This window comes from Nicotiana tomentosiformis, chromosome 4, assembly GCF_000390325.3.
Source record: "Nicotiana tomentosiformis chromosome 4, ASM39032v3, whole genome shotgun sequence".
NCBI classification, from domain to species: domain Eukaryota; kingdom Viridiplantae; phylum Streptophyta; class Magnoliopsida; order Solanales; family Solanaceae; genus Nicotiana; species Nicotiana tomentosiformis.
This window is the reverse complement of record NC_090815.1, coordinates 60,379,559-60,396,681: the sequence shown is the minus strand read 5'-3', so window position 1 is coordinate 60,396,681 and position 17,123 is coordinate 60,379,559.

The window sequence follows — 17,123 nt, the reverse complement described above, 5'->3', positions numbered from 1 at the left end:
TAGTGACGATATGTTATGTAAGAGGTTTAAAGTTATCAGTGGTATATTATAGATCAACATTAAGGTGAATCAACAATAGATGGATAAAAATTCTAAAGTATGAGATGAGATTAGGCTGTCATTCTTAAGATGAACAGTAATGAGGAAGCATTAAAGGATTTAGATATATACATATAGGATAAGCAGCGAGTGAGTAACCTGGAGTTGGATAGCAGACCTCAGTAATAATAAAATCGAAGCAAGTGTTATGGTATAGTATGACCTACCTAGATGCAGTAAAGCCATAACCCGAATTGAGTAAATTGGCGTAAATTGAGCATGACATTGATATATTCCGAATTGAGTAAATTGAGAATATGTAGTAGACTAGTACTTTTGAGTCACTTCTTGAGGCTTGGTTGTTGTCACTTGATTATTTTGAAACTCCATTGCGTTCTTGAGATTAATTTAAATGAGGGAGTTGTTTGGTTGAAGTTCACATGCTTGAGCCTAATTATTAGTGCCAACCAAAACCATAAGTGTTGTGCTTAATTGGAGAATGTGATTTGAAGATGATAGCGATGCTAATTGAGCTTTAAATGTTAGAGCCACATTGAGTATTTGGTTTTGATTTGCTTGAGGACAAGCAAAAGCTTTAAGTTGGGGTGTTGATGAGTGGTGATTCTACCATTTATTCTAGTCTTTTTGCTTTAGTTTTTGTGTCCTTTAATTATAAAATAAGGTGATTTATGGTGTGCATAACTAGATTTTCAGGTACAATGAACCTTGAAGAGAATTAAAGTCAATTGAAGTGGAATTGAGCAAAAAAGAGGGAAAGAAGTGCAAAATTTCTTCAGTGAAACCGCATCTGCGGAAGGGTGCCCGCTTCTGCGAGCCCGCACCTGCGAGAAAGCGCCGCGTCTGCGGAATAAGAGAAATTGCACTGGAAGCGCACCTGCGACCACGAATCCGCTTCTGCGGTTGAGGTCCGCATTTGCGAAGACGCTTTTGCGCCGACATGTCCGCTTCTGTAGAGTAGGCAATTCTACACAAGTTTTGCATCTGCGAATAAATGTACGTTTTTGCGAAGGTGCATCTGCGATGAATGCTTCCGCAGGTGCGTCAACGGGCTCTAGCTCTAGACAGACTTTGCAATTTACATTTTCTCCATTCCAATCTCACAAATACACGACCTAGCTAATTTGTAAAATATCCTTTGGATTATTTTTGAGTCTCTTGACTAGAGAAGACAAGTTTGGAAGCTAGGGTTCTTGTACACACACTTGGGTCTTGAAGATTTGATATTTTTGGTTGAGAATTTCTTACCATTTATGTTCATTTCTTCATTTCCTTGCTTTGTATTGAATATCTAAGTGTTTAGTATTTTTTCCAACACTTGAATCTTGTTTATGAGAATATTCATATATAAGTGTGGATTAAATATCTTGTTGTGCTTATGTATTGAACGATTTTTATTTATTATGAAGTGAGTCATTGGGAAAGATAATTTGGGGTTAAAAAAGATTAATTAACAAAAACTTGAAGCGTTAACCCTCACTTTATAGATTCTACCTAGGGATAGGATTGAACTACTTGTAGCCATATTCGGGAGTTCTTAATATCTTAATTGTTTTAGGGATAATTCAATTAGGAAGTCTTGTTAGTCTTCGGAAGAAGCTAATATAGAATTATTATCCGAGGCTAATTAACATAAACTTCCTTATATTTGTAAAATCGTGAAATACATTGGATCATTACTTGAGTGTAATTCCAATGCATCCATGCTTGTAGCCATTGATCATTTTACTTGCTTTATAGGTTAGTTTACATTTTAGCAATTAGTTATAAATATTTTCTCAAAACCTTTCCAAGTGTTTGGCTTAGCATAACAAGTGATAATTCTCTTAAACGCCTATTCGCCTACATATTATTTTATATGGAATTCGACCCCGGCTCATAATTGGGTAAATTATATTGTATGCGACCGTATCCATTTACTTTTAAGTAGTGGATTTGGACGTCATCAACATGTCGTGGTGTGAGAAAGAGGCCTAAAGGGGGGAATGCCCTGGCATTTGGATTTATTCACAGAGCAATTTCCTAGATGGAAAGGACAATATTAAAGTATTCGTAAGAGTTATAGGTTATGATACTGATAAGCACATCACTCATCATTCGAGGAAGAATGTTCCAAAGGGGGGAATGATATTATACCCCATGTTTTCGTACGTGAGATTACATCGTAAGTCAATTGATATAAGATCAAAAATAAGATCATCTTTGAAAGTACATAAAGTAAGTTAATTATGTTACCGTGCAGGTTACAAATATTTAAGATCATGAATAACAAGTACCAAAAGGGTTGGAAGGCTTAGAAGCTAAATGAATTGAAGAAAATAAGTTTCGTTGAAACTCGACAAGTTGTGAATGTTATAACATGTACTTTTGGGGTAAGACAAGGGTGCTTAACATAATAAGGAGGTTATGTTATGAGTTATTTTAGTCGTATCATATTCGTGTGTTATGTTTTGAAGTCAAGCGATTTGTGGAACAAAAGTTGGCAAAGGTCATCACAAGTTACATTCATAAATATGCTGAACATTAGGTCTAATATAACTGAGATTTTCTCCCAACATACGTGGAATTACGGGATGATCCACCTAGAAAATTGAAGATCTACGAGTCTAGTTTCTAACGCATTAAACCGCTTGTCTATACAATATCGGAGTAGAGATATATTTGTATTTTTGCGAGACTGCACATACTGCATAGGTGACAAGTAGGTGTGTTACCTACTTGCTTAAATAAAAGCACGAAACCTGTCCAAAAAGAGGCTAGTTTGGGTAGGCCAAAGAGCCCTTTTAAGGGCTGATCTTCTTCAGATATTACACTAATTATAGAGCATAAAAACCAGAGATAAGCCCCTGCAAACCCCTCCCAAAATTTCAACACAAACCCTAAATGATTTTCTCTTCTTTTCAAGTTCTAGTTGGAGGAAAACCTAAGGGTTGAAGAACCAAGATAGGAGCTGAGATATTCACCAAATAAGGTATGTATACTGATCTCTTTCATCCATTTTTTCTGCTGGAAAAGTATAAAAATTCGTTCAATAATTGTAAGAACTCACGGGACAGTGATCGAAAGCCGTGAGTTCGAGTTGTTCAACTTCTAGTAGACTGTTTTGTGGGGTGTTTCATGTTGCTTTTGTGTTGTCTCTTTTGCTACTGTTTTTATGGAGTTTGGGAGGATAAAGGGTGTGTAGAAACACCACATAATGGCAGGGTGGTTGGCTGGTCATTCGTCATTACATTTTTAGGTTGTTTGACGCTACTATGGTTGTCGTTTTGTGTATGAAGTGATTGGGGTGTGTGGGCTATTTTATGGTATTTTGTGATGGAGATAAGGTTGGAAAATGATGAATACATGTTTTTATTATTGTGTTCTTGTTTTTGTTGGTGTTATGTCGAACTGGGAGGAAGTAAAGATTATAGGGGAGAGGCTGCCGATTTTAGTATAAAATAAGCTTGTTGTTCATTGTGTGATAGTTGTACCTTCCATAACTTAATGATAGTATTATTATTTTTGTTGTAGATTAAGGTTCAACGAGACGATTTCAACGTGGTTATTGGACAGATTGTGATAAGGTATTTTAAGCCTAAACCTTTCCTTTATTTTGGCATGATCGCGTAACTATATGCGTTTAATAACGAGACTTAAAGAAAAGTTTCTACTCCTGAATTTATGTACATTATCCTAGTCTCATAAGTTATAGTATTCTCCCTTATAGGGACTTTATATTCAGTTAAGTATTCTCTTCTTCCAGTCAAGAGAGTAGAGGATCTATACATATATACCGTATTATAGTATTTTCACCACCATCGAGCTATAATCGATGGGCAGGTCCCTATTAGGCAGTATTACATTATTTTCATCACCATCGAGCTATAATTGGTAGGCATGCCCCTATTGGTCAACCTCCGATCAGATGGTAAGTTATATACCGAGCCTACTGTGGCCGAACGCCTATGAGCATGCCCAGAATGGTCGAGATACATAGCCTAGTATGGCCGAGCGCCTATGAGCGAGCCTACTACGACAGAGCAGTTATACGTAACGAGCCTTATAGGGCCGGACATCTATTTTACTTACAATATAGAGAGAGCTAAGTCAGTATCAGCAGGTAAGCATATTTTCAGATCATCTTTGACTCCCAGTTAGTTACAGTTATTATATTATCAGTTCAGTTTCAGCTTTCAGTTATTCTGTTGCCTTACATACTCGGTACATTATTTCATATTGACGTCCCTTTTGTTGGGGATACTACATTTCATGCCTGCAGGTCTTGATAGATAGCTGGATAGACCTCCCTAGTAGATAGAGTCAAACATCAGCTTGGTTGGTAAGCTCCACTTCCTCGGAGTTACCAGGTCTAGACCTTGGAGTCCATTTTATATATACAGATTTTATGGGTAGGTCGAGGCCCTGTCCCGACCATGATACAGTTCAGTTATCTCTAGAGGCTTGTAGATGAGTCCTGTATATTTTATATCTGAGTATTATTGCCTTACCAGCCCTGTGTATATGTTCAGTTTAGTATTGCTGGTTGGAGACATTCATGGAGGCCTTATCGGCCTGCACAGTTATGTATATGAGCTTTTGGGTATGTTTACCCCTCAAATGAGAGAGACGTCATTTTTAGATGATTCAGAATATGGCCTCATCGGCCTTGATTGGTATTGTCAGTTTGCAGGTAGGCCTCGTCGGCCTAAGTCGAGGTTTACCCCACCAAAGTTCACAGTTACAAAGTGGTACGCTCGGGCAGAGTAGGGCACGGGGTGTCGGCCATGCCTCTTCAGGTTTGGGGAGTGACACTTTTGTCCATTTGGTAGCAGCATATTTCTTCAACAGTTTGAAAATAGGTCCGCATATTATCGTGGACTGGGCTATGAAGCGACTGATATAATTCAATCTACCCAGGAAACTAATGACATCTTTCTTGCTCTTCGGTGGCAGTAATTCCTGAATGGCCTTATTTTTTGATGGGTCTAATTCTATTCCCTTCCTGCTTAAAATGAAGCCCAATAGTTTTCCAGCGGGGACTCCAAACACGCACTTTGATGGGTTCAATTTCAAATAGTACCTTCGCATGTGTTTGAAAAATTTCCTCAAGTCATCCAAGTGCTCCAAGCTCTTTCGAGACTTTATGATGACATCATCCACATACACTTCGATTTCCTTATGAATCATGTCATGAAAGAGGGTTCTCATGACCCTCATATAGGTGGCGTCGGCGTTCTTGAGACTGAATGGAATAACTCTATAACAGTAGACTCCCCAAGGTGTGGTGAAGGCCGTCTTCTCCGCATCTTCCTCGTGTATCAAGATTTGATGGTACCCAGCGAAGCAATCCACAAACGACTGCAGTTCGTTCTTCGTGCAGTTGTCGATGAGGATGTGGATATTTGGTATAGAGAAATCGTCCTTTGGACTAGCTTTGTTGATATCTCGGTAGTCCACACATATTTTGATCTTTCCATCTTTCTTGGGTACTGGGACGATGTTTTCCAACCAGATTGGATAGGTAACCCTTACCACATTTGCTTCTATCTGTTTGGTCACTTCTTCTTTTATCCTCAAACTCAAATCAGGTTTGAACTTTCTGGGTTTCTACTCGATCGACGGTCTGGTAAGATCGGTGGGTAGTCGATGCGAGATAATGTCAGTTCTTAATCCCGGGTTGTCATTATAGAACCATGAAAACACATCGATGTACTATCAGAGGAGCTCAATCAATTCTTCCTTCTGCTCGGCTTCTAGGTGGATGATGATTCTGGTTTCTTTTACATCTTCTTCACTTCCAAGATTGACCACTTCCGTTTTTTCGAGGTTGGGCTTTTTCTGACTCTCCAACTGCTCAATATCTTGTGAGAGATTGCCGGGCATCATGCCCTCATCATACACCTCGTAATCTGGGTCATTGCATTCAACGGTTTCCTTATATGTCATAATCGCGGAATACGACTTTTTAGCAGTTTGATTAATAAAAAGAAAAAGTTAAGTATAAATAAAGCGGTAAATAGAGTTGTAATATTTGGGAAAATGATTCTTTTATTTCATCAAAAGAGGAACGTCTTAAGCATTCACAAGAGGCAAATGACAAAAAGGTACAGACATGGTACATGCCTCAATTGACCGTGCACTTTTCAAAAGAAAACTTTTATAGTACGATACTACTAATAGTCAGTGTCTTGATGTTAGTCCCTTCACAGCGTTCTTCAATCATATTCAGGAACAGCTTTCCTATCCCATCGATGATATCATCTTCGAGTACTAAACTCTATCCCGGACTTGCAACATGCTCTGGCATACAAAACCCTTTTTTTCCCGGAGCTAACAGTGCGAGCTTTCCCTTCTGGAGTCTGATATCCTATGCCAGCCCTTCCTTTTTTCTCATTATGTTCAATTGGCTCTGTGATTCCGTCTGACTTGGCTCACAACCCTATTCCTGGATTATATCCATACTTCATCATCTCCCTCATAGCCATTTTGGATCTATACGGTGACTGCATTCCCAAGTTTTGTTCAGTCTTCTCCATCTCGGTAGTCTATATGATTTCCACTACGTGGAAGGCAACTCTGTTTAGCCCTTCAATGAATGAAACAGCATACTCCAAATAGGCGGAGTGACCCCACTCGCCGTGAACCACAATCTCCTGACATCCCTACTCAAATTTCATGCATTGGTGCAAAGTGGATGGCACAGCCCCTGCCATATGTATCCAGGGCCTTCCCAACAGCAAGTTGTAGGAAGAGGAGATGTCCATTACTTGAAACAACACTGGAAAATCGACCGGCCCGATTTGCAAGGCTAAATAAATTTCTCCAATAACATCCTTTTGTGAACCATCGAAGGCTCTCACCCTTATGTGGCTTTCCTTGACTTCCCTCAAATGAATTCCTAGCTCCCGCATGGTGGAGAGCGGACAAATATTGACTCTTGATCCTCCATCGACCAGCACCCGGAACACCACTTTCTCTCCGCATTTGACAGTGATGTCAAGAGCCTTATTGTGACTTGCGCCTTCGATAGGAAGTTCGTCTCTTATAAAAGTGATCATGTTTGCTTCGACCATTTTCCCAATTATCGCGGCCAATGCCTCACCGGTGGTGTTACTTGGTACACTTACCCCACTTAATACTTTCAATAGGGCATCCTTATGACTGTCGGAACTTATTAATAGATCCATGATTGATATCTGTGCTGGAGTTTTCTTCAGCTGCTCCTCCACAAAATACTCTTTGCTTGACATTCTCTTCCAAAACTCAGCAGATTCCGGGTCTGTTATGTTCCTTCTTTTAATTTGTTCCCTTCTCAAGTTTCCTCGATTGACGTCTTCAGGAGTGTAGCATCTCCCAGACCTAGTCATACCATGGGCTGCGACAGAGTCTGTCATTTTGTCCTTTCCCTTTTGCTGGTATGTCCATGGGACGATTTTGTATTCCCGACTTTATTCATCTCCAGTAGCATCAGCAAGTTTCTGCGGATAAGTCTGAACCGTTAATGTAGGCCTCAATTGCACTGTAATAATCGGAGCCTTTTGAGAAGGGATCATGGCAGCTTCTGCATTTCCTGTAGTGACAATTGTTCCCTTTAGGTCATACTCTTCGTCCAATGGGATCATGTTAGCTCCCTGATTTCGATGATTTGGTAGCGGATTGCGATTCACATTGGGTGGTGTCAGAGTTTACTGAATGGATCTGCTCTTGATCAGGGTTTCGGTTTCATTTTTAGCTTAAGATATTCTTCAGTATCATGCCCAGGTATATTGGAATGGTACACGCATCTTTTAGTGGCATCAAAATACTTGGAGGGATGTTCAGGAACCCTTCCTTTGACTGGGTGTATCAATCCTGCTCCTCTCAATCTCTCGAACAATTGGGCCAGAGGCTCAGCAATTGGGGTATAAGTTCTAGGACCCCTCTCTTCAAAGTTGGGACAAGGGCGTGGTGCATAAGCAGGTCAATTTTGATGAGTAGTGGTTTGGACAGGAGCATATGGTCGTTGTGGGTTTTGGTTACTGTTGGCTCGAGGAGTATTGTAATGTGGTTGAGGGTGGTAATATGGCTGGGTGTTATATACTGGAGCGTAAGTGGGTGGTGGTGAATGGTTGTTTGGGGAATAAGTGGTGCTTCCGTAATGCGTGTTGGACTGGTAGTATGGTTCTTATTCTTTCCGCTACCGATTGACCCTGACTAGATGGCCTCGTTGGCCGCTTGTAGTGCTGCCATGGATTGTACTTTACCAGATTTTATGCCTTCTTCTAAGAAATCTCCCATCTTGACCAACTCGGGGAATTTTTGTCCCATCATTCCCATCATCTTTTCAAAGTATATTCCCTTCTGGGCTTTGATGAAATACTTGGTTAGTTCACTGTCGTCCAGCAGAGGTTGCGCCATGGCAGTCTCTGACCTCCACCGACGTGCATATTCTTGGAATGATTCGGATGGTTTTTTCTACAGGTTCACTAGTGCGAACCGATCAGGAGTGATCTCTGTGTTGAATCGAAAATGATTCATGAAGTCCTCCGCCATATCTTGCCAAGTTCTCCAATTCCGTTGATCCTGTCGAGTATACTAGGTGAGTGCATCTCCAGTCAAACTTCTTATAAATGATTTTATCCTTAGTTTCTCGTTCCTCCCCACTCCGACTAACTTGTCACAATATGCCCTCAAATGTGTGTGAGGGTCCTTCGTCCCATCGAAGATATCAAACTTTGGGGGTTTGTGTCCTGCTAGCATATCCACATCTAGATGAATACACAGATCCTCATAGTCCAAACTTTCACTTCCACAGGCAACTTAGGAGGCTCTTCATTTGCCTTCTCAACATTTGTAACTACTCAGATACTGATTCTTCTTCCTTACGCTTGGCTTCTCTCTCCATCTCGACGTATTGGTCAATCTCATAAGGCACTCTGACCGTGATAGGTGTTATAAAGGTAGGTTCAAAAATGGTATATATAGGGGGAACGTACCGCTCATGGGTGGCGGCATGTTCCACAGATATGTGCTGGTTGGTAGTAAAAGTGACTCTGTCACGAGGAGAGGTAGTTGCATTAGTGGTAATAGGTGGGTTTTATGATGTCTGAATGTATTGTTGTACGTAAGGAGTGTGAATAGAGGGATTTGGTGGGTTAGCGGGGGTTACTGGAGGTATGACTTGAGTGGTGGAAGTTGAAGTTGGGGTGTTGTTGTTTTGGCGTGATGTGAAAGGAAGGTGATAAGGGAGTGAATCCAAAGAAGGGAATCGAGGTAGTTGAGGAAGTGTTGTCACGGCCAGGTGCACCAGTTCTCTGATATGCTGTACCTCCTCCCTTAAAGACTCCATTTCCTGGGCTATCCTAGCCACGTGTTCATCATTCCTAGTGTTGTCGTTTTTCCCCGATCGCCCCGGGCTGTCGGCTATGACCAGAGCATGTTCAGTTCGGTCTTCTACGGCTGACATCTTTCCTTTTGATCTTAGATTGTATGGTGGTTTCGCCAGTTTTGGTCGACACAAACCAACTTTCTTTTCTTTTCGGGGATAATAATAAAATAAGAAGAAAAATAAAAAGAAAGAAAAAAAAGGAGAAAGAGTCAATTTCTTAATTTATACAAGCAGAAAATCACACAGAACAAGTAATTCGTGCATTACAGCTAGCACATTTCCTAGAATTCGCATGGACCTCTCATTGCCGGAGGTAGGCCTAATTCGCAGAGATTTGACAAACATTTAGACTTGACACATTTAGATCCAAAGCAATTTGTTTTCATTGATAATTTGCACTGATACAAGTGGGAACAAGGATGACATCACTGTTTCATAGAACTGCATGGGCTTGGACAACTTGCCCTTTTGGAAAGTAAAAGAGAAAACTAGGGATAAGGGTACAAAGTGGGAAAGATGGGAAATCAACCAACTCTAATAACCATCCCATGAGCCGTTTCCCATATCCTTCACTTATTCTGGCTCCTCCTACAGATCCTCTTCCGGGTCTTCCTCAAATTCCTCCTCATCATCGTTGAATTCAGACTCCTCCTCTGGATCTTCTTCTGGCTCTATACTTGACTCAATCTGGATGCATTCTACTACCCGGTCATCATCTTTTGCAGGTGGCAACATGTGGTCAATGGATCCTGGGACCACTTGACGGTGCATTGAAGTGGTCACAAGATAATGTGGCAGGATCTCATGGAAAATCTGTAAAGCAACCACCGCATCCTTTAACCAGGCTACGCCCTCTCTGCTTGGCCAGGCCAGCTCTTCTTCTTCATTAATCCAGACGTAATACTCAGGAGTACACCACGAGTTTTGACCTATAGGCATTGTGAATAGGTCGTTCCACTCTTCTTGTAGCCTTTTTATCCTGGGAATTGGGATTTGCCCATTGTACTCATCCTCGTATAGCGCTGTCCTTGTCCACAGAGGCACATCTTGGATCATCCTGAACTGTCTGAGGACCTGCGGGGGCGAGTATGATTGAATACCTTCAAGTCTGATCAGCTCAATAAAGTATTTTTGAGGAGTCCCCAAGATTGTCCTTCCACCTAACCAAGAGAGCTTCCAGTTGATCCATTCTCCCGTCATATTGGTCAGTGTTTCCCTCTATACTTCTTGTCCATGTGGGGAGACCCAATGTCTCTTTCTTTCATTGTGGCTACGGATCATAGTGCTGACGCCCACGAAATAGTCGATGGTGGCCTCTCGCTGGAAGAAATGTTCAGTAGCCCAGATCTGAAGCAGCAAGTTACAACCTTTAAATAAATCATACCCTCGTGCACATGTGGACAGGTCCCTCAGCATCTCAGCTAACACCGTCGGCACCAAAGTAGCTTGAAGATTGCCACGAAAGGTTGCCAGAACCATTGGCAACAAGTTGATGTTTATACGGCCCCTTCGCTGCGGGAAGACCAATAGTCCCAAAAGTGCCATTGAGAAAGTGATAGGCCTGAGACTCTCCCACGTCGTTTGGTCACATTGAAACTCCCCTGAATACCATTCGTAGCTTTCATGGTGCCCAAATCTGTCGAACAGCTGGTCGAGGCTCACCCACCTGTCCTCGATAATTCAGAGACTCCTACTGTTGGCAAGGCCTAAGGCATCCAAGAACCGGTAACCGGGGATAGTAACTGGTAATACTGCTTTCTTCCATTAAACGGCAGCTCCGTGAAACTTGTGACTTCTTCCAGTGTTAGGACTAACTCACAATCAGCAAATTTGAATACCACCTTAGCCGGATCCCAAAATTTTATCAACAGGCGAGTGAGTACCCTGTCTGCTCGGATGTTCAGTAATGCGGTTAATGCCCCCAGGTGTGTTCGAACCTCATCTCCGTGTTCCGGGCGAATATTCTTCCACCAATATTTCAACTTATGTGGTGCTCCCATTACCATGCTGATTTCAGGGATGTTTCGGTTGATTTCCATTTTCTGAGGTGGGTAAAAGAAAGATGTTTTGGGTAAGTGTTTGCTTCGGATCTTTAAGTGTCTTGTCAAGTTTGTTTGTCTTTCCACAGAAGTCATGTCGTTGGGTGCATGACCCATTGACATTAGGGAGGCTTTCCTAATTGTGTGTCGATGTCAAGGACCGACTATAAGGCCCCGTAAAATTTTTGCAAAGGAAAAAAAAATAATGTTTCATGGTGCCGGACTAGGCTTACGTGTTTGAGGATTGTAGCTCGCCGCGGCTCGGACTTTTTGGGTTGAACAATGCACTGGAAAGTAAAGGAAAAATTTTGGCAGCGAAATGCGTTTCTGCGGTTCATTATGCGACCGCAGAATCACTCTGCGGGCCGCATAATGGCCGCAGAAGTGAGGCAAGAGAGGGTTAGTTTGGATGCCATTCTGCGGTCGACTATGCGACAGCAGAACTGTTATGCGGTTCATTATACGACCGCATAATAGGTCTGCGGGCCGCATAGTAACCGCAGACACAGACATGTTTTGCCGGTTTTGGACTCTAATTATGCGACCAATATGCAGTCTGCATATCGATTATGCGATCCCAGTCCTTGTTCCTAAGCTCCATTTTTGGGTTTTTAAAACCCGACCCTACTTCGTTATATACATGCTTTGGGCCATTTTTGAGCTAAAATCTAACATTTTAGAGTGAGAGAGTGTGCCCTAGAGTGAGAAGGTGTTCCTCAATAATTGTTCTTCAATTCTTGCTCAAATTTTGGAAGATTAAGAAGGGAAACTCACTAGGTCTACATCCTAGAGGTAAGATTATACATCCTAACCCTCAATTTCGAATTTTGTCTAGAAGTGGGTAACTAGCAAGATAATTTTTGGGCATGAGAGTTGTTTATTTTACATGCATGTGTTATCAATAAGAAGATTGTTGAGCTAAAAATGGTAAAGATTGAGTTGTGGGATGATGGAATCCTCCATGAAAAGACCTTGAAACCTTAATGCACACCTAGTGTTTGATAAAATGCTCAAATGAGCTAGAACCGTGAGTATCTTCCTAATTTTGGTTCAATTTGTTATATTTCTACAATAGATTGAAGTTGCTAAGAATTTCAGAATATTTTAGAGTTTAAGGAAGCTCGATTGAGGTATGTTGGCTAAACTCTTCTCTTAGAATTGAATACCATGATATTCATGTAAATTATGTAAGTCCTTAGTGGTTCATTATAAAATTGGCTATTCCGAGTAAGATTGGGTTGAAAGATATATGTTCAACAAGTATCCCAAATGCTTTATTTATGTTATGTTATCAATTGAGGATGTGTTAAAATATGGGTTGTGCATTAATAATGTTTCGACTTCAAGTCAAGTTCAACCGAAGGCTATTATGCCAAATTTTGTGAAATATCTCTATGTGCCTTAGACTCTAAGTTGCTCACATGTGTACTACACACCTTGATTTGAATTGTATTTGTTGTTGTTGATGATGATGATATTTGAAATTGAAAAGATGAGCATGAAATACTAAATACGGCTAATGTGCCAAGAATGATTTTATAATCTTGGATACTAGTGCCAATGAGATGAAAAGATGTAAAAGAAGTATGAAATGCGATGATTGATATAAAAAGGTTGATGTCTAGAATAAGACAGCCTAGCCGATCGGATCGTGAACGGACACCATACTGCACACATGGTGGTGATTGTGCTGGAAATTGTAATTTAAATGGTGATTGTGGTCGATGTCCCTAATGGATAGCCTAGCCGATCGGGTTATGATCGAACTCCGTGTTAAAGACGGTGGTATTGATATTGAGAGTAATTGTGGTTGATGTCTCTAATGAGATATCCTAGCCGATCGGGTCGTGATAGGACTCCGTGCTGAGAGTACGGTGGTATTGGTATTGTGAATAATGGTATTGTGAACAATGGTATATCGATACTAAAAATATCCCAATGTGAGATATGGAAATTAATTTGAACATTGTCTTAATCCTAAATTTAGGTTTGATGTTGATTAAGGCTTTCATTGATATTATGATATTCTTGTTTGTATTATTTGTTCTATTGAGAGGGTGTTTAGTTATACATACTAGTGCTATTCGACGGTACTAACGTCCCTTTTGCCGGGGGCGCTGCATCTTTAAATGAATGCAGGTGGTTCCACAGCAGGAGATATTGATCAGTGATAGCAGTACACCTTCTTCCCATCTGACTTGGTGAGCCCTACTTCATCCCGGGGTCATGAATCTTTTGTACTTTGTGTATTCTGTTTGAGGTATAGTCGGGGCCTTATTGCCGGCAATATTATACTCTTTTGTATCTGTTAGAGGCTCCGTTGACATAGTGTGGGTTGTATATTAATGCTGGGGAATCAAACTCGTTATGTTGTGTTTGAATTACTATTTCCACTTCAGATTATGAAAAACAAGTGTGTGAAATTGAGACTTTAAATGAAGAAACTATTGGTAATGAATTGGTATTGTATGCATGATCACGTTTTTGTCTAATTAATGAAAATATGTATTATCTTCGTTCGTGGATGAGTTTGGGTAGAAGAAAATCTAGCAGGCTTGCTCGGTCGGGTTCACTCGGTTGAGCGCAGGTCGCGCTCCTCGGTTTTGGGGCGTGACACCGACTCACATAGGGTTTATGCAGTAAGACCTAATTTACTAAAGTAGAGTGTTTCCTACTTTTGAATTGGACTAAAGGCTGCGAGAAGTTATGTTAGTTGACCTGACAAAGCCATTCTCTGAAACTAGAGAATTTTGAAAAGAAGGTTCAGACAGGTGTAAAAGACAACCATCGCGTGCCATTGTGTGTGATAGTATACGGCCAAGACTCGATAGGAAGAAATGTGATGATAGTGTATATAAAGAAGTAGTAGACAAGGGTGTAGCAGCAATAAGTATGATAATTAGAAAGAGCAAATAAAGCAAGTAAGCATGTAATTGCAATTCTATAGTTAAAGCAATTGACAAATAAATCTAAATGCCAAATTAGTCTAAGTATGCTAAGATCAGAACCTAAGTGTGAATATCCCCAACAGAGTCACCATGTTGTTGCACCCTATTTTACACTAGTCAAGACAGAATTCAACTTGTGGTCTCTCTGTTATTGATGAAAGAGAGTCGCTACCTAATATTTAAAGGTATACTATGGTACTCATTTGATTACTAAGTTACATTTTTACTGGTCTGCTAACCGGTGAGATTATGGGTAAGGGTTCTTGTTCTTCTAAGGGGAAGGTGTTAGGCACCCCTTAAAATCTACCTGAAGTAGCTCCATAGGACTTAGACTAATTTTAAGAGATCAGTTATTTATACTATGCTTAATTACCATTAAAAGCACGGCTTACTATATATATCTAAGGGAGGGTATCCAAAAGGGATATAAGACTTAGGAGGATGTGAAATTATAAAGAGTTATGAAATAGGTTAGAAGAGTTCTGAAAGTATTCCATATTTTAGAAGGCTTGTAAAAATGAAATTAAGTTATGGGGGCGGTTGATTTAAGGAACGGATGTTTATATAACTCTTAAAGATGTTTGTAAGAAAGTGAACCTAAATGCACCTTGATTTTCTACAATTTGAAGCGAGGCAGTCTTATAAAAAAAATCCATTTTTTGGGGCGATAGTGCTTCACTGTTTTATAAAAATCTGATTTTCCTCTTATTAGTAAAAACTGGCGATTCTTTTCTAATCTTCCTTTCTGAAAATAGGGGCGCTGTTTTGATTAAATTCTGGGCTTCAAAAATCTTTAAGAAAAAGCAACTGAGCGAGATCATGGTAATGATATGAATACATTATAATTAGCGAAGTGAAGATTAATTACTAACTAATTCTCTTTAAATCCTATATTATTTAAAGCTTGCACATGTTTCATGTGATATTAAAGCATGAAGGTAAAGTGCATGATCTAATATATGAGTGTTAAATACATGATAACAAAATATGACAAAACGACAAGGGCAGTAGGAGAAAGTAATGAAGCAGTAAACTAGATTATGGAAGCAATAAATAGTAACGAAGGAGATGAGGGAAAGAAGATTGGACTCTGGTGGGTGGGCCTCAAGAAGGTAGGCCCAGCAATTGAAAGATACGGCTATAGCTGACTGGACCCTCCAAAAAAATGCAACAAGGCTAGTTTGGGCCTGAGTTCCCTAGTAACTCAGCAGGCCCAAATGTGTACATGCCCAAAAAAGAAAAAAGGTCATTAGATGTATATTCCATATTTTCAGCATATTCAAACATGTATGAAATGTATATAGACAAACGACTGGAACAAGAAATTATCAATATTGAAATACTATGGGAAATTATACTAATGTGGTAGTTATACACGGCAAATAATTTATACTGAAAACCTTTCGTTGTCATTAAGCATTAAACCCCTAAAGAAACAAATGTGTCAATGAATTAAGGGCTAAGGAGGAAGTTCTACTCAAGGTCAATGCCCCCTTTGAATCCCCCGATACTTCAAGATTCCCAAGGGACTCAAGGCCCAGGGCAATGCTTGTGTCGGGGAGGGCAGCCCGACCTAGAGTTAAACTCCACTCCCAAATACCCCTAAACACTAACAACATATTTTTCTTATAGGTTCAAATGCCAATGAGGCCCTTTCAATGTAAACTAAATGATATAGCATTACTTACCATAAAAGTATACTTTCCTTCCTATCATAAGAACACATAATCTACATTTGATACCAAATAAAAGAACACATATCAAGTGAATTTAAAGGTCTGACTTTAGAATATACACAGGAGAGGAGAAGAAACATCACAAGCATACTGTAAAGGTCTGAACATTAGAGAAGAGTACACTCAATGGAAAGGCAAGCTATTTCATATATGCAACAACACAAAAGATACAGATGTTCCAGTCTCTGGCAAACCAACTGTGAACTGATTGGTTTGCTTCTAGGATACACATGGGTTGATGATACTACTTATCCCTTTAAGTGTCATCAATAAAAATTCAGACAGAACAGTCGTGGCTAACCATTTCTACAGAATATATTAGAAACAAGATTGGACTTTCAACATGATTACAAATCCATAGATTTGAACATGGAATCCCTAAGGGCTCAACAGAGTTATGTCCCTAACAGCATTAACCTTGACAAGTCATCATGTTCAGACAATATCAACAAAGGACCTCATAGGGTTTAAGGATCAGATTTGGTTTCAAATTAACAAATAGGGAAAGGACTGGGGTGGTTTAGCTTAAAGCATGAAATCAGGAATCAAACAGGAACATACAATATTCAGTTAGTTATATGAACACTTCAAGTGAAGTTATGACTTCATATAGACAGGGGAGCTTTGCACATTACAAAATCAGGTTAAACATATGATTAGGAGAAGGAGTTACAGATAAAGGAAAGCGTTGTATTAAAATGAGTTTAACTTAGGCATAAGTCTAGTTTAGTATCTAAATGTGAAGTAGTCATGATTCACCTTTTAAAAGTTATCACTTGATTAATACAGAATAAGTAAGTCTTACTTTTTATGGAAGATAACTTAATGATAGATTCCTATAAGCTTCACAAAAATGAACAGTAGTTCAAAGAGATTAAAGACAGGGAAGTAATATACCAAGTAGGTTCTGAATGGAAAATGTATTTAAAGATTTTAACTAATCATGGGACAGCTAAACAACCACCAGTAAACTATAACAAAACATGATCATGAC